Source organism: Podarcis raffonei, chromosome 4 (genome assembly GCF_027172205.1).
Source record: "Podarcis raffonei isolate rPodRaf1 chromosome 4, rPodRaf1.pri, whole genome shotgun sequence".
NCBI classification, from domain to species: domain Eukaryota; kingdom Metazoa; phylum Chordata; class Lepidosauria; order Squamata; family Lacertidae; genus Podarcis; species Podarcis raffonei.
In genome coordinates this window covers 4,998,794-5,026,359 of record NC_070605.1, presented here as the reverse complement: position 1 = coordinate 5,026,359, position 27,566 = coordinate 4,998,794, and the positions used below count along the sequence as shown (strand labels likewise).

General features: G+C 45.8%; 1 pseudogene; it reads right to left on the bottom strand.

Moving 5' to 3' along the window:
* Positions 1-27,566, bottom strand: LOC128412178 (zinc finger protein 850-like; annotated as a pseudogene).

Here is a 27,566-nt window from a genome sequence, read left to right as displayed (position 1 = left end):
ATTTCTTAAAAGGGCAAATTGAAAGCGAAATTGTATGGCAAGTAGTGGAAGAAAAAAAGGTTGCATTTGAAAAAACACACAAAGAAAACCTGGGGGGTGGCCTCCTCCAATATTTAATAGGGGGGACAAAGACCCCTTGGCATTTAGGAGTTGGCCGTATTCCCTACACCCACACGTCTCAGAATGCTTAGAACATAAAAACACAACATAATAACACAAAACATCACATGTTAAAATAGTATTAGATGTCAATAAGAAAAAGGCCCGGTTAAAAAGCCGTGGATTTGCCTGGCTCCTAAAGCTGTATACTGGTTTTTCCGACCTTTGTATGGATTCTTTGATGGGAAGTGAGTTTAGAGCTAACAGTGAAGCTCTTTCCACATTCCACACACTGATAGGGTTTCTCCCCTGTATGAGTTCTTTGATGGGCAGTGAGATGGGAGTTATGAGTGAAGCTCTTTCCACATTCCACACACTGATAGGGTTTCTCCCCTGTATGAATTCTGTGATGGGAAGTGAGAGCGGAGCGCTGACGGAAGCTCTTTCCACATTCCACACACTGATAGGGTTTCTCTCCTGTATGAATTCTTTGATGGGAAGTGAAATTGGAGCTCCTACTGAAGCTCTTTCCACATTCCACACACTGATAGGGTTTCTCCCCTGTATGAATTCTTTGATGGGAAGTGAGATCGGAGCTCTGACGGAAGCTCTTTCCACATTCCACACACTGATAGGGTTTCTCCCCTGTATGAATTCTGTGATGGTAAGTGAGAAAGGAGCTATCAGTGAAGCTCTTTCCACATTCCACACACTGATAGGGTTTCTCCCCTGTATGAATTCTTTGATGGGAAGTGAGACTGACTCTCTGCCTGAAACTCTTTCCACATTCCACACACTGATAGGGTTTCTCCCCTGTATGAATTCTGTGATGGGAAGTGAGAGAGGAGCTATCAGTGAAGCTCTTTCCACATTCCACACACTGATAGGGTTTCTCCCCTGTATGAATTCTTTGATGGGAAGTGAGAGAGGAACTATCTGTGAAATTCTTTCCACATTCCACACACTGATAGGGTTTCTCCCCTGTATGAATTCTGTGATGGGAAGTGAGAGAGGAGTTATCAGTGAAGCTCTTTCCACATTCCACACACTGATAGGGTTTCTCCCCTGTATGAATTCTTTGATGGGAAGTGAGTTTGGAGCTCTGACTGAAGCTCTTTCCACATTCCACACACTGATAGGGTTTCTCCCCTGTATGAATTCTTTGATGGGAAGTGAGATGGGCACTGTTCCTGAAGCTCTTTCCACATTCCACACACTGATAGGGTTTCTCCCCTGTATGAATTTTTTGATGGGAAGTGAGATGGGAGCTCTTCCTGAAGCTCTTTCCACATTCCACACACTGATAGGGTTTCTCCCCTGTATGAATTCTTTGATGGGAAGTGAGATGGGCACTGTTCCTGAAGCTCTTTCCACATTCCACACACTGATAGGGTTTCTCCCCTGTATGAATTCTGTGATGGAAAGTGAGAGAGGAGCTCTTCCTGAAGCTCTTTCCACATTCCACACACTGATAGGGTTTCTCCCCTGTATGAATTCTGTGATGAGAAGTGAGAGAAGAGCTATGAGTGAAGCTCTTTCCACATTCCACACACTGATAGGGTTTCTCACCTGTATGAATTCTTTGGTGGGAAGTGAGATGGGAGCTGTGACTAAAGCTCTTTCCACATTCCATGCACTGATACGGTTGCTCCCCTGTATGAATTCTGTGATGGGAAGTGAGAGAGGAGCTTTTCCTGAAGCTCTTACCACATTCCACACACTGATAGGGTTTCTCCCCTGTATGTATTCTTTGATGGGAAGTGAGATGGGAGCTTTTCCTGAAGCTCTTACCACATTCCACACACTGATATGGTGTCTCCCCTGTATGAATTTTGTGATGGGAAGTGAGAGAGGAGCTTTTTCTGAAGCTCTTACCACATTCCACACACTGATAGGGTTTCTCCCCTGTATGAATTCTGTGATGGGAAGTGAGAGAGGAGCTACATGTGAAGCTCTTTCCACATTTCACACACTGATAGGGTTTCTCCCCTGTATGAATTATTTGATGGGAAGTGAGACTGACTCTCTGCCTGAAACTCTTTCCACATTCCACACACTGATAGGGTTTCTCCCCTGTATGAATTCTTTGATGGGAAGTGAGATTGGAGCTGTGAGTGAAGCTCTTTCCACATTCCACACACTGATAGGGTTTCTCCCCTGTATGAATTCTTTGATGGTAAGTGAGAATGGAGCTCTTCCTGAACCTCTTTCCACATTCCATGCACTGATACGGTTGCTCCCCTGTATGAATTTTTTGATGGGAAGTGAGAGAGGAGCTTTTCCTGAAGCTCTTACCACATTCCACACACTGATAGGGTTTCTCCCCTGTATGAATTGTGTGATGGGAAGTGAGAGAGGAGCTTTTCCTGAAGCTCTTTCCACATTCCACACACTGATAGGGTTTCTCCCCTGTATGAATTTTGTGATGGGAAGTGAGAGAGGAGCTTTTCCTGAAGCTCTTTCCACATTCCACACACTGATAGGGTTTCTCCCCTGTATGAATTCTGTCATGGGAAGTGAGAGAGGAGCTACATGTGAAGCTCTTTCCACATTTCACACACTGATAGGGTTTCTCCCCTGTATGAATTATTTGATGGGAAGTGAGACTGACTCTCTGCCTGAAGCTCTTTCCACATTCCACACACTGATAGGGTTTCTCCCCTGTATGAATTCTTTGATGGTAAGTGAGAATGGAGCTCTTCCTGAACCTCTTTCCACATTCCATGCACTGATAGAGTGTCTTTCCAATGATATTTTGTTGATGGCAAGTGGAGTGGGAGCTCTGACTACAGCTTTCTCCACACTCCAAATTTTTGCGTGGCTTCTCCTCTCTGGGGATTTTGTCGTGGTCACCTTTGTTCTCGATTTCCGTTTCATCACAATCTGCATTGGAGACAAAAAGGGATTAGAGCCTCAGGAACAAATGGAGAAGTATTGAAGGGAGTTGGGTGTGTGTTCATTACCTGTATTGTTTGTCATTAACCAACATATTTATTATGAGATTCTTATGTGTTGTTGAATGTTGCTTTGTTTGATATAAAGTAGTGGTCAAAATTGTGGAAGACTTTTGGGGGAAAAGTGTAGTTCTTCTTTTGGAGTAATATTATAAATTTATATATCAATGGAAAGATAATTTGATCAAGAATGCAATCAACAATGCAATCAAACAAAGTTTGTTCATATTCTATCAAACCTTATAGCCAAATAACCAGAAAAAAGAAGCACAACTTGCTTAGGTTGACTTTTGTCAGTGTCTTATGTGATTGCTATCAAGTTGGTCATTTAGTGAGGTTGAAAAACATAATCAAATTAAAGAAATGGCACAAAGAGTTGACTGGTCACCCAGAAAGTGATGTAAAATTGTACTATTAAGTGAACAAGGCTACAGTTATGAAGAAATTAGATGAAAAATTGGGAAAAACTAAACCAAAGCTGGCGATTGAAGAATGGAGAGACTGTGCCTACATGACAGAAGAAAATCATCTGGGTGTATACAAGACTATACAATGCAATGTAATGGGAAGTTGAGTGCAAGTCTGGTCTAAATGGTAGAATTCTAAGGAAAAAGCCATTGTTATCTCTCCAACAAAGGTTGAAAAGATGAAACCCATGTTAACTGTACAGCGGAACAATGGGACAGTGTTATTTGGAGCGATGAAACCCAAATCTCCTTGCTTGGTAGTGATGGCATGAAATACGCGAGGGGAAGAATCAGAGAAGATTTACATCCTACTTGCATTACACCGACTGTGAAACACCCAGACAGTGTGATGATCTGGGGTTGCATGGCAGCAAAAGGTGTGGGCAGAATTTGCGTCATTAATGGGAATATAAATGCGGAAAAATGCATAAACGAAATACTTGAGCCCAAACTGAAGTGTGCCGCAGGTGATCTTTTCCCAGATACTGAAGCATTTATATATATGCTTCATATGCTTGAAATATATATGCTTGAAATATATTCTATTTCAACAGGATTCAGCTCCATGTCATGTTGCTGCTGTGTGCAAAAGGTGCTTTGGAATGGCCTGGGAATAGCCCACACTTCAACCCAATCACAAATCTATGGAGCTGACTAAAGAAACTTGTTATACATGTTTGATGTAGTAGAGGATTTTAATATTTTTTTGGAAGCCACCCAGAGTGGCTGGGGAAGCCCAGCCAGATGGGCGGGGTACAAATAATAAATTATTATTATTTTTATTATTATAGAAGCAACCCAGCAATAAAGCTCAATTAACAGAGGCCATAATTCAGTCTTGGTTTCCCATTATTACAGCTGCAGAACTAAAGACTTGGTTCACTTCAAGGGAAGGCGTTGTAAGGCCGTAATTAAAGCTAAAGGTTACCAATGGTTACCAAAGGTTTCACGTTTTCACTTTATGACTGCTGTTCCAATAAATACTCCTTCATAAAAGTCATTGCATTACTTTCTTCATTAAATTATCTTTCCGTTTCTATATAATTTTATGGTATTACTCCACACAAAAGTGGTGTTATGAGCCATCAAACCTCAGAAAAACACTTTTCACAAAAGGTTTCCAAAATTTTGGCCACTAGTGGAAGTTTTTCATTTTAAAGTTAATGTTCTTTATATATGGGATCAGATTATTATTATTTATGTTTCATGATTATATGAGTGTTGGAAGCCGCCCAGAGTAGCTGGGGCAACCCAGCCAGATGGGCAAGGTAGAAATAAAAATTATTACTATTACTACAGTGGTACCTTGATTTAAGAACAGTCCTCTTCTGGAAAAGATTAAGTTTGTAAACCGAGGTACCACTGTATCATCATCATCATCATCATCATCATCATGACTGCTGCTGTTGCTGCTTGCGTGAGTGCTGGCCTAGGGGGCGGGGCCTGCACTCACCGCCACAGCATAAGAGGCCTGAGAGAGGCCTCCGGGACACGGCTGCTGCTGCTGCTGCTCGCAGGAGTGCGGGGAGGACCGCTCCCTCTCCTGCCAACTCCATCTGGCCTAGGGGGCGGGGCCTGCACTTACCACTACAGTTTAGAGGCCTAAGCAGCTACCTGCAGCAAGGGACAAAATGGTTGTAAATGTTTTAAGTGCTTTTAATTTGCAGCACTTTAAATGGTGGTTGTTGTTTTTTATAATATTATATTATTTCATTATTTTATTTTTGCTTGGGGTGGGATAAGCATTTAGTCAGAGTGGGGAGTAGTTTAATTTGAGTGCTATTGTTTCTTGCTTTGGTTTTATTATTGTTATTATTATTATTATTATGTTAAATTATTATATAGTTTGTATTTTGCTTTTTAAGGGGAACGGTCAGGGCTGCCTGGGAGTGGGCCTCAGCCAATAGATTGGCTGGGGCAGGTTCCACAGGGGGGATGTATTGGGACACCCGATCTCAGTGATCACAGGCAGGTGGAGGAGTTATGCTAAGACCAGACCGTGTCATTACTGAGGAGGCAGGGTTAGTCGTTGTTTGAGGACTATCCCTGCCTCCAGGTCTGGTCCTGACCGGAAGGATACAGGAATCAGAAAGGGAAACCCACATGACCTGAAAGTCTTGCTGTGCAATGCCAGGTCAATGATGAATAAAACCTCTGCCATCCACGACCTGATTGTGGGTTGAGGATTTGACCTGGCATGTGTGACAGAGACCTGGTTGGATGAAGCAGATGGGCCTGTCCTTGCCGCTGCTTGCCCACCAGGTTTCTCTTACGCACAGCAACCCAGGTCATGTGGGCGGGGAAGGGGGGTTGCAGTCATTTTTAGGAAGTCATTAGTCTGCACCAGGCGTCCTATTGGGAAGACCCAGTTTTCTGAGTGCATGTTCTGGAAGTTGGGCAATAGGGGCAGTACAGGATTCCTACTGGTGTACCGACCTCCCCGCTGCACCAAGGATTCCCGGCCGGAGCTGCTTCAGGTTGTGGCGGATATGCTGCTGGAGACACCTAGCTTGGTTGCCCTGGGGGATTTTAACATCCATGCCAACACGACCTTACAGGGGGCCGCTCGGGATTTCGTGGAAAGCATGGCCTCCATGGGGCTGTCCCTGAATAAGTTTGGCCCAACTCATAGCCGCGGACATGCCTTAGACTTGGTGTTTACCTCTATGGGTGTTGGTGATCTGACATTAACTAAAAGCGAAACAAAAGAAGTGCCATGGTCAGATCACTTCCTGGTGCAACTGGACTTCTCCGCAACCCTTCCCCTCTGCAGGGAGGTGGGACCGATTCGGATGGTCCGCCCCCGCTACTGAATGGATCCAATTGGCTTCCAGAGAGTGGTAGGGGATGTTTTATCCCAAGTTGATGGCCTTCCAGCTGATTCCCTGGTGGCACGCTGGAATGTGGAGTTAACCAGGGCTATTGTCTGTTTGGCTCCGAAGCGCCCTCTCCGATTGCATGGAGCCCGGACAGCCCCGTGGTTTTCCCTGGAGCTGAGGGTGATGAAACAATCATTGAGACGGCTAGAGCGCCGGTGGCAGAAAACTCATTCTGAATCAGACCGGACACGGGTTAGAGCTCAACGTCGAGCCTACCAAGTGGCAATGGCTACGGCGAAGAGGGTTTTCTTCGCCGCCTCCATTGCACCTGCAGAAAACAGCAGCAGGAGACTTTTTCAGGTGGTTCGCAATCTATCAGAACCACCTGTACCACCGGGGCCTGGTAGGGACCCCAAGATCTCCTGCAATGCTTTTGCAAAGTTTTTTGCAGATAAAGTCGCTCAGATTCAGAAGGAGGTAGACTCCACCGTGGGAGCAGGGCCAGGGCGGGAGAGTGCTAGAGTTCTGTCTGGTCCTGTTACATGGAATCAATTCCAATGTGTTACCTCCGAGGATGTGGACAGGCTGCTTGGACAAGTGAAACCGACCACCTGTCTCCTTGATCCTTTCCCATCCTGGCTTATAAAAGCTAGTCGGGAAGGGCTGGGCGATGGGCTCTGCAGGGTGGTGAATGCTTCCCTCTGTGAGGGAGCCTTCCCAGACCCGCTGAAAAAGGCGGTCATTAAACCGCTTCTTAAAAAAACATCTTTAGATCCAGCCAATTTGGCCAACTATCGCCCAGTCTCAAATTAACCATTCTTGGGCAAGGTGATTGAGCGGGTGCTTGCCGAACAACTCCAGGCACGCCTGGAGGAAGCAGACCATTTGGATCCCTTCTAATCGGGATTCAGGCCTCACCATGGGACTGAAACTGCCTTGGTCGCGCTGGTTGATGATCTCCGGCGGGCTAGGGACAAAGGTGAGAGCTGTTTCCTAGTTCTGCTGGATCTCTCAGCGGCCTTTGACACCATCAACCAGGTGCGCAGCCTGAGAGTCATTTTGGACTCACAGCTGTCCATGGAGGCGCAGGTTAACTCTGTGTCCAGGGCAGCTGTCTACCAGCTCCACCTGGTACGCAGGCTAAGACCCTACCTGCCCGTGAACTGTCTCACCAGAGTGATGCATGCTCTAGTTATCTCACTCTTGGACTACTGCAATGCGCTCTACGTGGGGCTACCTTTGAAGGTGACCCGGAAACCGCAATTAATCCAGAATGCGGCAGCTAGACTGGTGACTGAGAGTGGCCACCGGGACCACATAACACTTGTTCTGAGAGATCTGCATTGGCTCCCAGTACGTTTCTGAGCACAATTCAAAGTGTTGGTGCTGACCTTTAAAGCCCTAAACAGCCTTGGTCCAGTATACTTGAAGGAGCATATTGACCCCCATCCTTCTGCCCGGACACTGAGATCCAGCGCCGAGGGCCTTCTGGCAGTTCCCTCATTGCGAGAAGTGAGGCTACAGGGAACCAAACAGAGGGGCTTCTTGGTAGTGGCACCCGCCCTGTGGAACGCCCTCCCATCAGATGTCAAAGAGATAAACAATTACCTGACATTCAGAAGACATCTTAAGGTAGCCCTGTTCAGGGAAGTTTTTAATATGTAATGCTGTACTGTTTTTAACACTTTATTGGGAGCCGCCCAGAGTGGCTGGGGAAACTCAGGCAGATGGGCGGGGTATAAATAATAAATAATAATAATAATAATAATAATTATCATCATCACCACTGCTACTTCTACCTGAAATTCAATAAGTCTAGCTCTTCTCTGGCATGGATTTTGTTTGGCCCAGTCATGGCATCCCCTCCATCTCCAATGTCAGTCGTCTCTTTGCTCAACCCAAGACTGACAGGAGCAAAAACAAAAACAGAAAACCTGAAGCTACTTATCTTTCCTAACAATTCTGAAGCTGACATTTAAGATGGCCTGGGCAGTTGAGAGCAGCCCAATCGTGGTAGAAAAAGGAATATTTTGAAGAAGATTGTTCAAAGAAAAAACTGTAAGTTACTTTTTATTGTGGGGGTGTTAGGTTCCCAGGTGCTATACGGGGCACTGTTGAGCTCTGTGAAAATATATGAGGTTGGTCCATAGACGTATTTTTTGAATTTCCAGGCATATATGAGGATCCCACAGGGAGCCTTACCAAGAGAGGACATGATCCCACAATTCTCCTCCATGACGTCCTTATGCAGAGCTCTCTGGTCAGGATCCAGCAACGCCCACTCCTCGTCCGTGAAACGAACAACGACATCTTCAAAGCACACTGGACCCTAAAAGAAAAAGGGAAATGTCCTCCTCTGAGACAGCAGAAATATGATCTGCTCCACAATGCTCTGTTGTTTCCTTCCTGTAAATTGCGGTGTTGTTTCAATAGGATTGCTTTGCCGCACATTTTATTTATGGGTGCTTATTTTATTCTGTGTTTTAATTATGGGTATTTGTCTTTGTGCAAATAGGTTGTACTCCACCTTGTGTTTTCCAAGTCATTCTGCCTACCCAAACATTCTAGTTTCCCCAATGGAAGGATCCACTTTCTCCTCTCCTCGTGAGCTGTTCTGGGAAGGTTCCCTCCCAATGCCCTAGAGCCAAACTGAAGGGGTTCAGGGGGGCATGGAGAGGGGAAAGGGGAGGAATGGGGGGCAGGCCCCATTTTTCATCTGATGGGGCTGGTTAGGTGAATCCATGCCACTATTTGTTCTCGTTTGTCCACTGCTTAGAAAACAATTTTAGCATACAGTGATTAATTAAAATAAGCCAATTTTCGTCTCCTGGCTCTGAGAGACAAGCAGGGAGGGTGGCTTCTGGCAGAAGGAGAGGGAGCCACCGGTGGTTCCTCCTTATCCTGACTCACCTCTGCCTCTCGACCTTCCTCTCCCACTCGCCTCCTTCCTCTTCTGCCTCTGATTCTGCACTGCATTCTTCCACAGAGTCTCCCAGCTCACTAAGCCCTGTTTCCCCTTCAGCTTCTGACACTTCGTCTTCCCAGGCTTCTCCCTCTTCTCCCTCTAACCGCTCATCCTTCCTCCACCTCCACTCCTTCGCCTCTGAGCCGTCTTCCCTTCCTGGTTCCCCGGCTGCTTCCTCCCACCATTCCTCTGTGCCCAACCAGTCCATGACATTGCTCCATCCCTCGGCCTCTGTCCCCACAAGGCAGCTTCCCCTGACCTGATCTGGTTCCACAGCTGCTGCTTCCCTTTTGCCCCCATGAAAAGGTGGATCAGGAGGTCTTGCTGGCATCCTTCTGCCACCTGCAAGAGAAAAAAGGTAAGCAGGACGCCAGAAGTGCCTGCTTCTCTCACAGGTGAAACTGGGCATCTCTAACTACAGATGGGCCTTTGAGAAAGCCTTACCTGCTGAGAGCATTTGGATGTTTGTGCCCATTGCATATGTTTGTTTGTGCAGAAATACATCTCCCCTCCTCTGGACCCTTCTTCCCAACCACCTATCCCCAAAACAAGATGAAAAGAACCCTCAGATGAGTTGGGAAACCAACAGAATGAGACCAGTGGAGAAAAACCACCTTCCTCCTTACCCAGTGGCCTCTCTCTGGTGTCCAACGGAGGCCTCTCTGCCTCACAGGAATCCAGGTCCATTTCTGCAAAGAGATCCTTTCCCTGAGAAAGAAACAAGGATTCAAAACAGAGAACGGTGAGAAATACTAGAAAGAGAATGACAAAGACTTGAAGGGTGTGAGATCTCATTCCATGGATTCTTTCCCAGAAAAAGGATGGGCCATCAGCAGACCATTATGGGATGTTCTCTGTCCTGTTTGGAGCCCCTTGGGAGTATCCAGAGGAAAGTCTCTCTCACCTGCTTTCTCTCCTCTGCCTGACTCAGGAGGAAACCTTCGGCCAGGGCCACCGCCTGGGAACTGGTCTCCGCTCCACAGTCCCTCACCCAGCTCTCCATCTCCAGGGGAAGGACAGCCAGGAACTGCTCCAAGATCACCAGGTCCAGCATCTCAGCTTTCGTGTGCCTTTCTGGCTTCAGCCACTGATGGTCAAGGTGGTAGAGTCGGCTGCAAACCTCTCGGGGTCCTTTGGCCTCCTGGCAGCAGAACTGCCTCAACTGCTGGCTCTGCCCCTCTGAGCAGAGGGTGTCCTCCTCAACCAGGATCTTCTGCACAGAGTTTTCCCAGAATCCCCCACTGCTCCCAGTTTGGTTGGCATGGCCTCTTCCTGTTCCAGGGCCAGCTGAGTCTTGCTCATCCATCTGTGCTCCCAGGAAGCCTCTGAGAGATCGGAAGGAACCCTTTGGTCTTCTGCCAAGTTCTGTCCGTCTAAATGAGAAGCTCTAGCAAATCCTACAAAGCAAATACATTGTTCTGTTACAGAATTTGTAGGTCAGGGGGGGAAATGGTTCCCTGAGCAAGCATGACTGCACCACATCCCAGACCATGAGCTATCTTTTTGAAAAGAAAGAGGAGGAGGAAGAGGAGAAGAAATAAGTCTCTAGCCTTCAAGCAATGCAGAATGTGGAGGCAACTGAAGGGATTTCTGTCAGATTAATCAACCTGGTTTCTGCTGCCTCCCAGTCAATTCATGAAGTCAGAACCGACTGACAAGGGAGTCATTTGTATCTTGTGGGAAATGGATGCTTGGCTCTAGTGGGGGTCCTCAGCCGGGGGTTCCTCAGGAGTTTCTCCCCACCCCCACCCCACTCCCCTGCTTCTGTCTCCTTTTCTTGCACTTGGACTCTCTGTCGCTCTCCAGACAGACTGCTGGGGTGGGGTTCCTTTGTCTTTGCTATTAGGGCCAGGTATATCTGCAGGAGCAGATCTGGCCCCCCAGGCCTCCTCCCCTGCTGCAGCCCAGGGACCCCCCCCACCGTCCCCCCACTGCACCCTCTGGGGGGAGAGAGAAGAGACTCACCAGATGGGGGGGGACAGCGATGCAGCCCTTGCAGGAAAGACACCGAAGCAACACCCCCCCTTCCTTGCAGGAAAGGACTGGGGAGGGAGGGGCCTTGGCTCTGGAGGACCTGGCCCCCCCTGCTTCCTGTCCTCTCTAGGAAGGCAGCTCAGTTCCCTTTAACCCTTGCAAAGCCGAGTCCGTCCCCCTCCCCCGCTCAGCCCTTGGCAGAACCTCAGATTCTTATTATTTTTTATGGATTAAGGGGGGCACCTGCCCCCCCCCGGCTACGCCAATGCCCAGATATCCTTTTAGGGGTGAAACCAGAGGAAGAGCCTGCAGGGAAAAGGGCTTTGCAGGAGGCAAGGAAGCTCCTCCTAGAATTCAGGAGTGGAGAGATAGGAGGGGATCCCAGGGTCATCTAGTCCAACCCCAGCAATGCAGGAATCTCAGCTAAAGCATCCATGGCAGATGGCCGTCCGATCTCTGCTTAGAAACCTCCAAGGAAGGAGAGTCCACCGCCTCCCAAGGGAGACTTTTCCCCTGCCCAACTGCTCTTAGATGACCCTCAAGGCAGCGGGTCCTGAGTTCTAGCCCTGCTGAAACAATCGCACTGGCTGTCAAGGAGGAACCCAGCGAAGTTCAAAAGAAATAAATCCTATTCTCATAATAAATGAGTAATACCTTTTAATGCTAATATACAAAAGTATGCCATTTCCCTTTCCAGAAATGCTCAATTGCTAATTCAATGGACTGAAAATCGATAGTTGTTGTTATTATGTTTAGGGAAGCTTTTAATATTTGATGGACTATTGTATTTTAATATTTTGTTGGAAGCTCAGCTATTATATTTTAATATAATCAAAAATTCAAATTACATTGTACAATTTCAATTAACACCCCCCCTCCTGGTTTATAACACCCGTTTCTTTTGCTTATAATTTTGTATTCCTTATATTTTAAAATGAAGGTAATAACATTTGTCTCTTCCTTCTCATTTTTACCTCATAATTGTATTTTCTACTTGTATTTGTCCTCTGTAAGTGTATCACTCAAATCCTGCCAGTGAGTTCATTTCTACGCATTGTTTCTATATTTACATCTAAAAAGGTTCCCAATCTTTTTAAAAGTCAGTTTTGTCCTTATCTTTAAGTCTCTCAGTTAGCTTCGCCATTTCAGCGTATTCCACCGACTTTTCTTGCCAGTGTTCTTTCGCTGGTATTTCATCGCCTTTCCATCTTTGAGCTAGTAAAATTCTGGCCACTGTTGTCACATACATGAATGGATTATTCTTAATTTTTGGTAAATCCTGCCCTAAAATATCTAATAAAAATGCTTCTGGTCTTTTAACAAAGGTTATCTTAAACATATTTTTTTTCATTTCATTATAGATCATCTCCCAATAGGTGGAGCCAGGTGGGCCCAGGTCCAGGTGGGGGGGGGTGTTGCCATGGTGACAAGGACCAGTAAAAGCCACAGACTTGCAGGCGGCCATTTTGGGTTAGCAGTGAGGCGAGTGGAGGAGAGAGCAGTTGGTGGCAGTTGATGGAGGACAAGGCGAGGCAATCAGTGGATTCTTATTTTCTCAGTTTCTTATTTCACTTCTTATTTCATTTATTACTTGTTCTTCTCTTCTTGACGATGTGCCACAGGCTGTCTTCATCCAGCAATGGTGAGTATTGGAGGAAACAAGAGTAGGGAGAGCATAGCTGTCAACGTTTCCCTTTTTTTAAAAGGGAAATTCCCTTATTCCAAAAAGGATCCTCGCAAGGAAAGGGAAAAGTTGACAAATATGAGGGAGAGGATCCCAAAGACCTGCTCCCCGCTGCCAGGACTCTCAGTTGTGAGGAACTGACAGCCTGACTTTTGCTGGAGCCGGAACAAGATCTCTTGCTCCAGGTGATGCAGAGCTGCCAGGCAGCTGCCCTGAGAGGCCTCCACGCCCTTCAGGTGTCCAAGCACCAGGCAGCAGGGCCATTCTGGGGAGGGACCCCCATGGGGAAGTGGGGGAGGACGGGGCTTTGGGGAAGGGGTTGTCCGTCTGCCGGAGAGGAGGACCCTACTGGCCTAGGTTCACGTATCCTGTTTGAAAGGGGAATCATCTGAGGGACTTCCTGTGAACATCTGGGTCAGGAATGCTGTTCCTGGAATGGACAAACACACAAGACGTAACCGGCTGTGCATTCACACAAACAATACTCTTCTATATATTCTTATCACAATATCAAATGTTTATCTTCCACATAAACAACACATAAAGTGCAATAATATAGATGGAAGTACCCAATAAATCAATTCATTCATAAAGACCAAACGTCTGCTAATTTCTGTTCCACATATGTTTATAAAGTCCAAATTGGAGCCTACTACAATTCCACAGCATTGACAAGGATTCATAGCTGTCAACTTTCAGATTTGAAAATAAGGGATCAGCAGCCTCACCTGTCCTGGAGACAGTCTACGGGATATCTAACAATCCGGGATAGCAGCGGGAAACAGCGCTGGAATAAGGGAATTTCCCGCAAAAAAAGGGAAGGTTGACAGCTATGCAAGGATTTCCAGAATAATGTCTTGTTTCACTCTCATGGGCTTCATCCGTTGTACATATTCTAAGCAACAGAAATGAAGATAATGTTGTAATTCAACATATTTTAACAAATTAACAAAGCTGTGTATGGATAAAGTTTGTTTTACATTTGTTGTTTTAAAGGGGTCACTTTGAGAAGAAAACCTTACAGCTGCAGATTGCTGTCACCTGTAACTAAAATCAATGCTGCGCCTGTCTATATCATCTTACATTGTGACAGTTGTTGCAACTGAGATTTAATTAGTATGTTGTGTGTTGTGTGATATTGTGTAGGAATGCTAACATGTGTCTGACAGTATGTTATTTCCACAAAGGGGGGACCCAATTTTTGTGTATAATTGTTTTTATGTTCAATGTATAGTGTCTTATTGCCTACACCCCATGGAGGATTTTCACGCATTTTAAGCTTTCTAATAGATCAGGCCATTGCGTAGTCCAGTATTTAGATTAGATCAATTTATGACCACATTTCCTTGTTCCACCTGGCACTCTGCAGTGTGCCAACCTTCTCTACCCATTTTTAAATGGTTTTAAATTCACTTCACGAAGAAAAAGCTTCAGGATCCATTAAACATCAGATACATGAAGGTGTATATGCTTTGATTTAGCAGGAATGGTCCCTTATAGAATTAAATTGATTAATTTGGACAACTGACCTTTTTAGAATGGTTTTTCACAGATTGGTTTGAAAAGCTGAGAACCATGGGGCTATATAAATTCTAATTGGACTCTGTTTGAATTGGGCAAGTGTATCCAGGCTGCAACTGAGCAACTTTCCTAGAGTCCAAGACCAGAGCCTATAATAATAAAAATCCCATAGAAAGGCCAAGGCAAAGACATCTCTCTCAAGACATGTCCAAACCCTGCAGCACCCCTATTGTCACTTTTCCCCAGGATGAGGAGGAAACATAAAGAAGCCCCCTTTGGGTTCAGTCCGTCAAATCCACCTAACAGTTTGTCAGGGAATTGGAGGCAGAGAAGAAGGAGAGGGGGGAGAAGATGGGCACTTAGAGAGATCCTGTGCCTTTAATCAGCAGTTGCTCTTCCTTGGAGACAAAGTACTTTTAGGAGACAATGAAACTGGGAGTGGGGAGCCATTTCCGGGACTCTCGGAGCAGAGGAAGAAGGGGGGCTGGGCTTAGGAGGTGGATCTGCTGGGGGGAAAAGCGGAAGGAGCCATTCGAGGCAACTTACTCATCGTGATGGAGTGTTTCTTTGAACTCTTGTAAATACTTTGAAGCTGCAAATAAATCACTGTACAGATTGCTGGATTCCCGGAGTTTCTTATCTCAGCTAGCACTCTCAGCACATCTCTCACACAGTTACCTCATTCAGTCTCATTTTACCGGCTTTCTCACATAAATAGCACAGAGGACTCAGTCAAAAGCCCTACTGAAATCGAGATGCACTATTTCCACAGCAGTCCCCTGATCAACAAAGTTTGTAACTCCATCCAAAAATATATTCTCTTGTTTTTGAGAAAGCCGTGCTTTCATCCTGTATGTTTATATTGTAAAATTTTCAGATGAAGGGCAAATAAATTTTAAAAAGCATAAATGAGGATATTGACAAGCTGGAACATGTGCAAAGGAAGGTGATTTATGTATTCTTTTAATTTTAAACCACCCGACCCAGTGGTGCCGATTTGAATAAAATATTGGTGGGGGGCCAGGTAAGGCCCGCCTTGCACTATCAATCAAATGATGCATGCACACCATTTGAATGGCAATGTCTATAATGACAGCGACTTTTTCAAAAAGTAATATTTTGCGCCCGTAGTTCAATTTCCCAGCAGCTGCCCTTGCCCCGGAGAACACTTCTAGCATTCCATCTCCTCTACCTGTAGCATTGTTCAGCAGTGGGGAAAGTGACCTCTTCACACCGGATGTCCATTTGGTATGGCCCTTTCCAGGTTTTTCCTGCCCCTTGTGTTTGTCTTTCATTTGTTCTCCTGTGTGTGTTGCCAGTAGAAGCCACAATTCTGTGGGTACTCTAGGTGGTGCAGAAAGCACCTAGAAGCTCCCTAGAGGTAGAAGTGCCGATCAAACTTCAATTTTGCGCTCTATAAATTCCAATTAGCCAACAGAGGGTGTCACAGGGCCAGCCTACTTTCCCTTTAAAGCAAACTTGGGTCTCTAGCTGTTTTTGGACTACAACTCCCATCATCCCTAGCTAGCAGGACCAATGGGGAGGGATGATGGGAACTGTAGTCCGGGAGCTGTTGGGGACCCAAGTTTGGGAAACCTGTTTTAAAGCAACTTTTGCGTTTGTCCCACAAAGATGGGACCTGTCCACGTTTGTATTTTCTTGTATTTTGTTTTTCTAATGACCTTTGTGTGTTTATTTTTTAATATTTTAAGAGGGCAAATTGAAAGAGAAATTGTATGGCAAGTTGTGGAAGAATAAAAGGTTGCATTTTTTAAATAAAAACAAAACCTGGGGGGTGGCCTCCTCAATTTTTTCCCCACATTTTTTTTATTGCTTTTCCAAATTTCTAAGAAGAAATGACATTACACAACACAACACACAACAAAAGAGAACACATTAGAATACAAAAGAAAAACATAGAAACAATTATTCCTTTCAAAACCCAATTTACCTTACATTGTTAAGTGACTTCATCGAGTCCCCCCCAACTGAATTTCATTGTATCACCTTGTTACAGTTCTCCAAAATCATATTTCTAATAAAATTATCTCCTATTTACTATCCTCGTCTCTTTTATTAGTATTCTAATCCTTCATATTTTACAACACGTTCATATTTTAGTCCTAAGCCTATTTGTTACTTCCAAGTGACTTCTCATTAACATATATAACAATATTTAGCTAAATATTCTTTAAATTTCTTCCAATCTTCTTGTGTCTCCTCCTCTTTCCGGTCCCAGATTCTTCCAGGCAAAAAAGCAATTGCCTTAAGCGCTTCCTGTTGGGTCCTCTCCACATCAGGGACTCTCAGGGACTTTCCAATTCCGACAATCTTTTCTTGTGACCTGTAACTTCTGTCTTGACTTCTTGAATTTCTTTTTTCAAATCTACAAATTCTTGTTTAAGCTCCTGTAGGCTCTGCTGGGTTCCTCTTACATCTGTTTTTATTTCAGTCAACATTTGCATCACCGACTCTTCAAAAGTTAGTGCTTTAGAGCCTCTTCTATCTTTAGGTTTGCTTTTCTCAGGCTTATCTACACCATTAGCCATAACTATTCCACAGTTTCAAGGTCCGCTCACCTAGACTCAGTCCACAGGTTTTTAGTACACAGATGGCAACAGGCAGCTCAGCAGCTCCCCCCTTTCAAAGTCTTATTCTTTTAAATAATAATAATAATAATAATAATAATAATAATAATAATAAAATTTATTTATATCCCGACCTCCCCAGCCGAAGCTGGGCTCAGGGCGGCTAACAACAATCAAATAATCAAACAATCAAATAATCCAACATTCATTATAAAAATTAATTAAAATCAAATTAATGGCAACCGTTACAAAATTCTGTGTAGGTTGCCAGAGGAGGGTGTCAGGCTGCACCCTGAGCAAAGGGCTGGTGGAACAACTTTGTCTTGCAGGCCCTGCGGAAAGATGTCAGGTCCTGCAGGGCCCTAGTCTCTTGTGACAGAGCGTTCCACCAGATTGGAGCCGCAGCCAAGAAAGCCCTGGCTCTAGTTGAGGCCAGACTAACCTCTCTGAGGCCTGGGACCTTCAGGATGTTTTTATTTGCAGACCGTAGGTTCCTCTGTGGGGCATACCAGGAGAGGCGGCCCCATAGGTACGAGGGTCCTAGGCCGTATAGGGCTTTAAAGGTTTAAACCAGCACCTTAAACCTGATCCTGTACTCCACCGGGAGCCAGTGCAGCTGGTATAGTACCGGATAAATGTGATCTCGCAGCGAAGACCCCATAAGGAGTCTCGCCGCGACATCCTGCACCCGCTGGAGTTTCTGGGTCAGGCTCAAGGGCAGCGAGTTACAATAATCCAGTCTGGAGGTGACCGTCGCGTGGATCACAGTGGCTCCATCAACAGATAGAGTTGGGTGTCATAGGCATACTGATGGCAACCCAGCCCAAAACTCCGGACAAGCTGGGCGAGGGGGCACATAAAGATGTTAAAAAGCATCGGGGAGAGTATCACACCCTGAGGCACTCCACACACCAAGGAGTGGCGCGATGACAATTCCCCCCCAAGCGCCACCCTCTGTTCCCGACCAGAGAGAAACAAGCGCAGCCATTGAAGGACTGTGCCCTGAATCCCCACGTCGGCAAGGCGGTGGTCCAGGAGTTCGTGATCGACCATGTCGAAGGCTGTTGACAGGTCTAGAAAAATCAGCAGCCCCGACCCGCCTCGATCCAGCTGCCTGCGGAGATCATCTGTTAGGGCGACCAGAGCCGTCTCGATCCCATGACCAGCACGGAAGCCGGACTGGAATGGATCCAGAGCCGATGTTTCATCCAGAAACCTACCAAGCTGTTCAGCAACCACTCTCTCAATCACCTTACCCAAGAATGGAAGATTCGAAACCGGGCGGTAATTGGATAGATCTAAGGGATTTAATGATGTTTTCTTTAAGAGCGGGCGCACCACTGCCTCCTTCAGTTCCCCTGGGAATATCCCGGTGCCAAGGGACAAATTGATGATATCCCCCAGGGGGGTCCGCACCACGTCTGGACACGCTCTAATCAGCCAAGAGTCAAGAGGACAGGTGGTGGGCTTTCCAGCTCGGAGGAGTCTGTCCACAGCGGCTGGGGATATCCGGTCAAAGTGGTCCAATACTGGACCAGAGGACAGTCGAGGGGCCTCCAGTTCCTTTATTGTATCCAAATTGGCAGGGAGGTCATAGCGGAGCAACAGGACCTTCTCCGCAAAAAAGCGCGCAAATGCCTCACAGCTGTGTGTCAGATTGTTATTTAAATTTGGCTGTCCTTCAAGGGACGTTAAAGACCTAATTATACTAAATAATTGCGCCGGGCAAGAGCTAGCGGATGCAATGGAGGCCGAGAAGTAAGACTTCTTAGCGGCCTTCACTGACATCTCATAGGTTTTCATAAAAACCCTATAAGATGTTCTTGAGGCTCTGTCACGGGCACCCTGCCATACTCGCTCTAGCCGTCTGAGGTCCCGCTTCATTTTTCGGAGTTCCTCGGTAAACCAGGGAGCCCGGTTTCTGCGGGGTCGCAGAGGGCGCTTAGGTGCGATCTCATCTATGGCTGCCAGGAGCTGGATATTCCAGCCCTCAACAAGCGCAGTCAATGAGTTGCCAGGGGGAGCAAGGTCCCGCAAGGCTTCACGGAATCTATCAGGGTCCCTCGGGATGGGGCGCAGATTGGAAGGGGTACGAGCATATCCGGATCTCGATCCCCTTCACCTATCGCCAATCTTTTACTCTTCTTATTCCTATTGAAAAGCATCCAAAATTGATTTGAACTATTGTAAACAATTCCAGGAGGGTAAAAGATACACTGTACAATGTTTCAGCGAGTTCATACAGCTGCAGTTACTTTGTAATCCCCAAAGAGGAAAACAAAAGTTGAAAGTATCCTCTCCCTTTGTGACGTAATAATGGAGTCTAGCCTTTCCTCACTGGGAGGTCTGCTTCCAGAAAGCAAGAGTCTATTCTCTGTCAAATCTATCTCATGCAGGGTCCCAATTCAGTCAAATCCTCCCCCCTTCCCCCTGCAGAAAGAGGGGCTTGGAATATTTCCTTGAAAGTTTTTAGCAAGTCTTTTAAAGTTACGGCTTTAGTCAACGGTAACTGCTTTCACTTTCACTTGAGCGGAAAGGGATTGACCTCCGTGTTTAAATCCCTTCCAGTCCAATTTAATGTCCAAATGCAAATCCTTTTTACTCACACTTTTCCAATCTTAATTTAGTCCGAGAAATTGGTCACTCACGATCACCGGACTTTGGAGCTTTGCGCAATGAAGGAAGCGAGTCGATTCCACAGTACCGTCTCCAATCCCTCTCGCTCTCAGAGCTCTTACTAGCGCTTACTGGGGAGCAGGGGAGTTGCTAAGGGTACCCGCCGGAACACCAGGTTCTCAGAATGCTCAATCTGAGGTATTTTTCGGGGTTCCGCAACGCTCTCACGATCACCCCAATCTTGAAAGTGCCGGGGCTCATTGAGCCAAAAGAGCTTCCGTCTGCCATAAATCGGGCAGCCAACTTGAGGTTCTTCTCAAATATTTTATTGGGGGGGGCAAAGACCGCCAGGCCTTTAATAGTTGGCACCTATTCCCTACACCCACAGGTCTGAGGAATGTTACAACATAAAAACACAAAAAACCACATGTTAAAAGGGCAGTAGATGTCAATCAGCTAAAGGCCTGGTTATAAAGATGCGGATTTGCCAGGCTCCAAAAGCTGTATAATGTTTTTTCCGACCTTTGTATGGATTCTTTGATGGGAAGTGAGACTGTATTTCTGACTGAAGTTCTTTCCACATTCCACACACTGATAGGGTTTCTCCCCTGTATGAATTCTTTGATGGGAAGTGAGATGGGTGCTCTGACTGAAGCTCTTTCCACATTCCATGCACTGATAGGGTTTCTCCCCTGTATGAATTCTTTGATGGGAGGTGAGAGAGGAGCTATCAGTGAAGCTCTTCCCACATTCCACACACTGATAGGGTTTCTCCCCTGTATGTATTCTTTGATGGGAAGTGAGATGGGAGCTCTGACTGAAGGTTTTTCCACATTCCACACACTGATAGGGTTTCTCCCCTGTAATGAATTATTTGATGGGATGTGAGAGAGGAGCTCTTCCTGAAGCTCTTTCCACATTCCACACACTGATGGGGCTTCTCCCCTGTATGAATTCTTTGATGGGAAGTGAGAGAGGAGCTCTTACTGAAGCTCTTTCCACATTCCACACACTGATAGGGTTTCTCCCCTTTATGAATTCTTTGATGGGAGGTGAGAGAGGAGCTATGAGTGAAGCTCTTTCCACATTCCACACACTGATAGGGTTTCTCCCCTGTATGAATTCTTTGATGGGAAGTGAGAGAGGAGCTCTTACTGAAACTCTTTCCACATTCCACACACTGATAGGGTTTCTCCCCTTTATGAATTCTTTGATGGGAGGTGAGATAGGAGCTCTTACTGAAGCTCTTTCCACATTCCACACAATGATAGGGTTTCTCCCCTGTATGAATTCTTTGATGGGAAGTGAGAGAGGAGCTCTTACTGAAGCTCTTTCCACATTCCACACACTGATAGGGTTTCTCCCCTGTATGAATTCTTTGATGGTTAGTGAGAGAGGAGCTATGAGTGAAGCTCTTTCCACATTCCACGCACTGATAGGGTTTCTCCCCTGTATGAATTCTTTGGTGGGAAGTGAGAGAGGAGCTATCAGTGAAGCTCTTTCCACATTCCACACACTGATAGGGTTTCTCCCCTGTATGAATTCTTTGATGGGAAGTGAAAGAGGAGCTCTGACTGAAGCTCTTTCCACATTCCACACACTGATAGGGTTTCTCCCCTGTATGAATTCTTTGATGGTAAGTGAGATGGGATTTCTGACTGAAGCTCTTTCCACATTCCACACACTGATAGGGTTTCTCCCCTGTGTGAATTCTTTGATGGGAGTTGAGAGAGGAGCTATCAGTGAAGCTCTTTCCACATTCCACACACTGATAGGGTTTCTCCCCTGTATGAATTCTTTGATGGGAAGTGAGAGAGGAGCTCTTACTGAAGCTCTTTCCACATTCCACACACTGATAGGGCTTCTCCCCTGTATGAATTCTTTGATGGGAAGTGAGAGAGGAGCTCTGACTGAAGCTCTTTCCACATTCCATACACTGATAGGGTTTCTCCCCTGTATGAATTCTTTGATGGGAAGTGAGAGAGGAGCTATCAGTGAAGCTCTTTCCACATTCCACACACTGATAGGGTTTCTCCCCTGTATGAATTCTTTGATGGGAAGTGAGAGAGGAGCTATCAGTGAAGCTCTTTCCACATTCCACACACTGATAGGGTTTCTCCCCTGTATGAATTCTTTGATGGGAAGTGAGATGGGATTTCTGACTGAAGCTCTTTCCACATTCCACACACTGATAGGGTTTCTCCCCTGTGTGCATTCTTTGATGGGAATTGAGATGGGAGCTCTGACTGAAGCGCCTTCCACATTCCATGCACTGATAGAGTTTCTTTCCAATGACATTTTGTTGATGGGAAGTAGAATGGGAGCTCTGACTGCAGCTTTTTCCACACTCTAAATTTTTGTGTGGCTTCTCCTCTCTGGGGATTTTGTCGTGTTCACCTTTGTTCTCGATTTCCGTTTCATCACAATCTGCATTGGAGACAAAAAGGGATTAGAGCCTTAGGAACAAATGGAGAAGAACTGAAGGGAGTTGGGTGTGTGTTCATTACATGTGTTGTTTGTCATTAACCAACATATTTATTATGAGATTCTGATGTGTCGTTGAATGTTGCTTTGTTTGATATACAGTAGTGGTCAAAATTGCAGAAGCCTTTTGGAGAAAAGTGTATTTCAGAGGTTTGGTGGCTCAAAATACCGCTTCTTTTGGAGTAATAATATAAAATTATATATCAATGGAAAGATAATTTTATCAAGAATGCAATTCAACAGTTTGTTTAATTATACCGTATTCTATCAAACATTATAGCCAAATAACCAGAAAAATGAAGCACAATTTGCTTACGTTGTAAAACATAATAAAATTATAGAAATAGCACAAAACGTTGACTGGTCACCCAGAAAGCGATGTAAGATTGTACTATTAAGTGAACAAGGCTACAGTTATGAAGAAATTAGAAGAGAGACTGGGGAAAACATAACCAAAGCTGGCATTTCTATATTTTGGAAGAGGTATAAGGAGACTCAGTCACTACAAAATCAGACTTGTTAAGGCAGGGAAAGGTGCACAAAGGTAAGTGATGATGGACGAGTGGAGAGACTGTGCCTATATGACGGAAGAAAATCATCTGGGTGTATACAAGATGACATGGAGCCATGTAATGTGAAGTTGAGTGCAAGGACTGGTCTAAATGTTAGAGTTCTAAGGAAAAAGCCATTTTTATCTCTCAAACAAAGGTTGAAAAGATGAAACCCATGTTAACTGTACAGTGGAACAATGGGACAGTGTTATTTGGAGGGATGAGACCCAAATCTCCTTGCTTGGTAGTGATGGCATGAAATACGCGAGGAGAAGAATCAGAGAAGATTTACATCCTACTTGCATTACACCGACCATGAAACACCCAGACAGTGTGATGATCTGGGGTTGTATCGCAGCAAAAGGTGTGGGCAGAATTTGTGTCATTAATGGGAATGTAAATGCCCCAAAATACATAAAACAAAATACTTTAGCCCAAACTGAAGTGTTCCGCAGGTGATCTTTTCCCAGAAAGCGGAGCATTTATATATTTTCAACAGGATTCAGCTCTATGTCGTGTTGCTGCTGTTTGCAAAAGGTGCATTCAAGATAATGATATTTCACTGCTGGAATGGCCTGGGAATAGCCCACACTTTAACCCAATCGGAAATCTATGGGGCCGACTAAAGAAACTTGTTAATCAAAGGCAACCCAGCAATAAAGCCGAACTAAAAACTTCATGGGAAGGCGTTGTAAGGCCGTAATTAAAGCTAAAGGTTACCAATGGTTACCAAAGGTTTCACGTTTTCACTTTATGACTGCTGTTCCAATAAATACTTCTCCATAAAAGTCATTGCATTACTTTCTTCATTAAATTATCTTTCCGTTTCTATATAATTTTATGGTATTACTCCACACAAAAGTGGTGTTATGAGCCATCAAACCTCAGAAAAACACTTTTCACAAAAGGTTTCCAAAATTTTGGCCACTAGTGGAAGTTTTTCATTTTAAAGTTAATGTTATTTTTATATGGAATCAGATTAGTGTTATTTATGTTTCATGATTATATATGTGTTGGAAGCCGCCCAGAGTAGCTGGGGCAACCCAGCCAGATGGGCAGGGTATAAATAAAACTTATTATTATTACTACAGTGGTACCTTGATTTAAGAACAGTCCTGTTCCGGAAAAGATTAAGTTTGTAAACCGAGGTACCATTGTGTCATCATCATCACCATCATCATCACTGCTACTACTACCTGGATTTTGTTTGGCTCAGTCATGGCATCCCCTCCATCTCCAATGTCAGTCCTTGTTCTCTCCCACAAACGTGAGAGGACTCTGGATGTTAATAATTTCAGATTTATTGCTAAAACAACAAACTTGGACGGAGCTCCTCTGCTCATCGTCCTCCCCACAAGATGGAGTTGCCCAGACTGAGCTCCTCCCCCTTCCCCAGCACTGAAGCCCCCACCTTCTCTTCCAGTATCTTTAAATTTGGCAGAGATTGCTTCCTGCATTCCAGCGTCTGACTCACTCCTGTAGCTCTCACACAGCGGCCTGTCACTCTGTCTCCCTTTTTCTTCTCCCCTTTGTTCAGAGCTCAGATGACAGTTCCTCTCCCCCTCCTCTCTGCCTTCCGCTGCTAACTCTCCTCTCCCTAGACCTGCTTCTTCTCTGGCTGACAGCACCTGAGCTTCGCTGCCAGTCGTCTCTTTGGTCAACCCAAGACTGACAGGAGCAAAAACAAAAACCTGAAGCTACTCAGCTTTCCTAACAATTCTGAAGCTGACATTTAAGTGTTAGTTTCTGTTTCCCTCACTGAGCAGCAGCTGCAAGTCATGGGACTATGTTTCCATTCCACAGTCAAGTTACTGTTGGGTTCCCACGGGAAAGGGAGACTGGATGTGATGTTCACTGGTTTCCTGTTTCTTTGTTCTGTCGTTTCGTTAAGAGTTGCTCTCTGCTTCTCACAGAGACAATATGTATATTTGTATGCTCTCAGCATAGTTTAGGAATAAAGCTTTTCACAATGTAGCACCATACCTGCTTCATCCTTTCGTTTGCGGACTCTGGGATTTTACTCTGCTGGGCTCAAGGCAAGATGAGCCGTATCAGCTCAAGGGCCAGAGCTGAACAATAAAAACTAACATTAAGATGGCCTCTGAAGTTCAGACCAGCCCAATCTGTTGGGATGCGTCCAAGGAAAACAGGGGCATTTGGCAGGCCCCCAGCTGGCTCCAGCACACCGGCTGGTAACCGGGCAAACTCCGGTCCTCGGAACAGCATCAAACAGCGACCCGCAGCTTCAGAACTCTTCAGAAGCTGGAGCACCCTCTAATCAGCAGAGTAATTAACTCTTCACGACAGAAGGGTGGACACAGGCATATGTAAAGCATATTTACAAGCAGTTTGTTCAGCATAGATCAAGACAAAGAAAAACATGTCTGCTCTCCTTCATGTCTAAGAGCAGGAAGCATGAGGCAAAAGCTATACACAAACGGAAGTTCCCAGCAAGCTGTGCTGGAATGTAAACAGACATGTGACATACAATAGCTCCACACATCTGTTTAGGTGGAACGGAACATCAATATCCTAACACAATCATGGTAGAAAAAGGAATAATTTGAGGAAGATTGTTCAAAGAAAAAAACTGTAAGTTACTGTTTATTGTGGAGGTGTTAGGTTCCCAGGTGATATAGGGGCCACGGTTGAGCTCCGTGAAAATATATGAGGTTGGTCCCATAGAGGTATGTTTTGAATTTCCAGGCAGCTATAACGTTCCCACAGGGAGCCTTACCAAGAGAGGCCACGATCCCACGATTCTCCTCCATGACGTCCTTATGCAGAGCTCTCTGGTCAGGATCCAGCAACGGCCACTCCTCATCCGTGAAACGAACAGCAATATCTTCAAAGCACACTGGACCCTAAAAGAAAAAGGGAAATGTCCTCCTCTGAGACAGCAGAAATATGATCTACTCCACAATGCTCTGTTGTTTCCTTCCTGTAAATTGCGGTGTTGTTTCAATAGGATTGCTTTGCTGCACATTTTATTTATGGCTGCTTATTTTAATCTGCATTTTAATTATGGGTATTCGTTTTTGTGCAAATAAGTTGTACTCCACCTTGTGTTATTCAAGTCATTCTGCCTAGGCAAGCATTCCAGTTTCCCCAATGGAAGGATCCACTTTCTCCTCTCCTCCTGGGCTGTTCTGGGGAGTTCCCTCCCAATGCCCTAGAGCCAAATTCGAGGGGTTCATGGAGGAATGGGGAGGGGGAGGAATGGGAGGCAGGCCCCATTTTGCAGCCGATGGGGCTGGTTAGGTGAATCCAGGCCACTATTTGTTCTCATTTGTCCACTGCCTAGAAAACAATTTTAGCATTCAGTGATCAATCTAGAAATAAAATAAGCCTCTTTTGGATGGGCATCTGTCTTGGATGATCTAGCAGATTCCTGCATTGCAGGGAGTCTCCAGGCTCTGAGAGACAAGCAGGGAGGGTGACTTCTGGCAAAAGGAGAGGGAGCCCCCGGTGGCTCCTCCTTATCCTGACTCACCTCTGCCTCTCGACCTTCCTCTCCCACTCACCTCCTTCCTCTTCTGCCTCTGATTCTGCACTGCATTCTGCCACAGAGTCTCCCAGCTCACTAAGCCCTGTTTCCCCTTTAGCTTCTGACACCTCCTCTTCCCAGGCTTCTCCCTCTTGCCCCTCTGACCGCTCATCCTTCCTCCACCTCCACTCCTTCGGCTCTGAGCCGTCTTCCCTTCCTGGTTCCCCGGCTGCTTCCTCCCACCATTCCTCTGTGCCCAACCAGTCCATGACATTGCTCCATCCCTCGGCCTCTGTCCCCACAAGGCAGCTTCCCCTGACCTGATCTGGTTCCACAGCCGCTGCTTCCCTTCTGCCCCCATGAAAAGATGGATCAGGAGGTCTTGCTGGCATCCTTCTGTCACCTGCAAGAGAAAAAAGGTAAGCAGGACGCCAGGAGTGCCTGCTTCTCTGACAGGTGAAACAGGGCATCTGCAGATGGGCCTTTGAGAAAGACTTACCTACTGAGAGTATTTGGAGGTTTGTGCCCATTTCATATGTTGTTTTTTGTGTGTGTGCAGAAATACATCTCCCCTCTTCTGGACCCTTGTTCCCAACTGTCTCCCCCCAAAACAAGATGAAAAGAACCCTCAGATGAATTGGAAAACTAAGAGAATGAGACCAGTGGAGAAAACCCACCTTCCTCCTTACCCAGTGGCCTCTCTCTGGTGTCCAACGGAGGCCTCTCTGCCTCACAGGAATCCAGGTCCATTTCTGCAAAGAGATCCTTTCCCTGAGAAAGAAACAAGGATTCAAAACAGAGAATGGGGAGAAATGCTAGAAAGAGAATAACAAAGACTTGAAGGGTGTGAGATCTCTTTCCATGGATGCTTTCCCAGAAAAAGGATGGGCCATCAGCAGACCATTATGGGATGTTCTCTGTCCTGTTTGGAGCCCCTTGGGAGTATCCAGAGGAAAGTCTCTCTCACCTGCTTTCTCTCCTCTGCCTGACTCAGGAGGAAACCTTCGGCCAGGGCTATCGCCTGGGAACTGGTCTCCGCTCCACAGTCCCTCACCCAGCTCTCCATCTCCAGGGGAAGGACAGCCAGGAACTGCTCCAAGATCACCAGGTCCAGCATCTCAGCTTTCGTGTGCCTTTCCGGCTTCAGCCACTGATGGCAAAAGTGGTAGAGTCGACTGCAAACCTCTCGGGGTCCTTTGGCCTCCTGGCAGCAGAACTGCCTCAACTGCTGGCTCTGCACCACTGAGCGGAGGGTGTCCTCCTCACCCAGGATCTTCTGCACTGGGTTTTCCCAGAATCCCCCAGTGCTCCCAGTTCGGCTGGCATGGTCTCTTCCTGCTTCAGGGCCAGCTGAGTC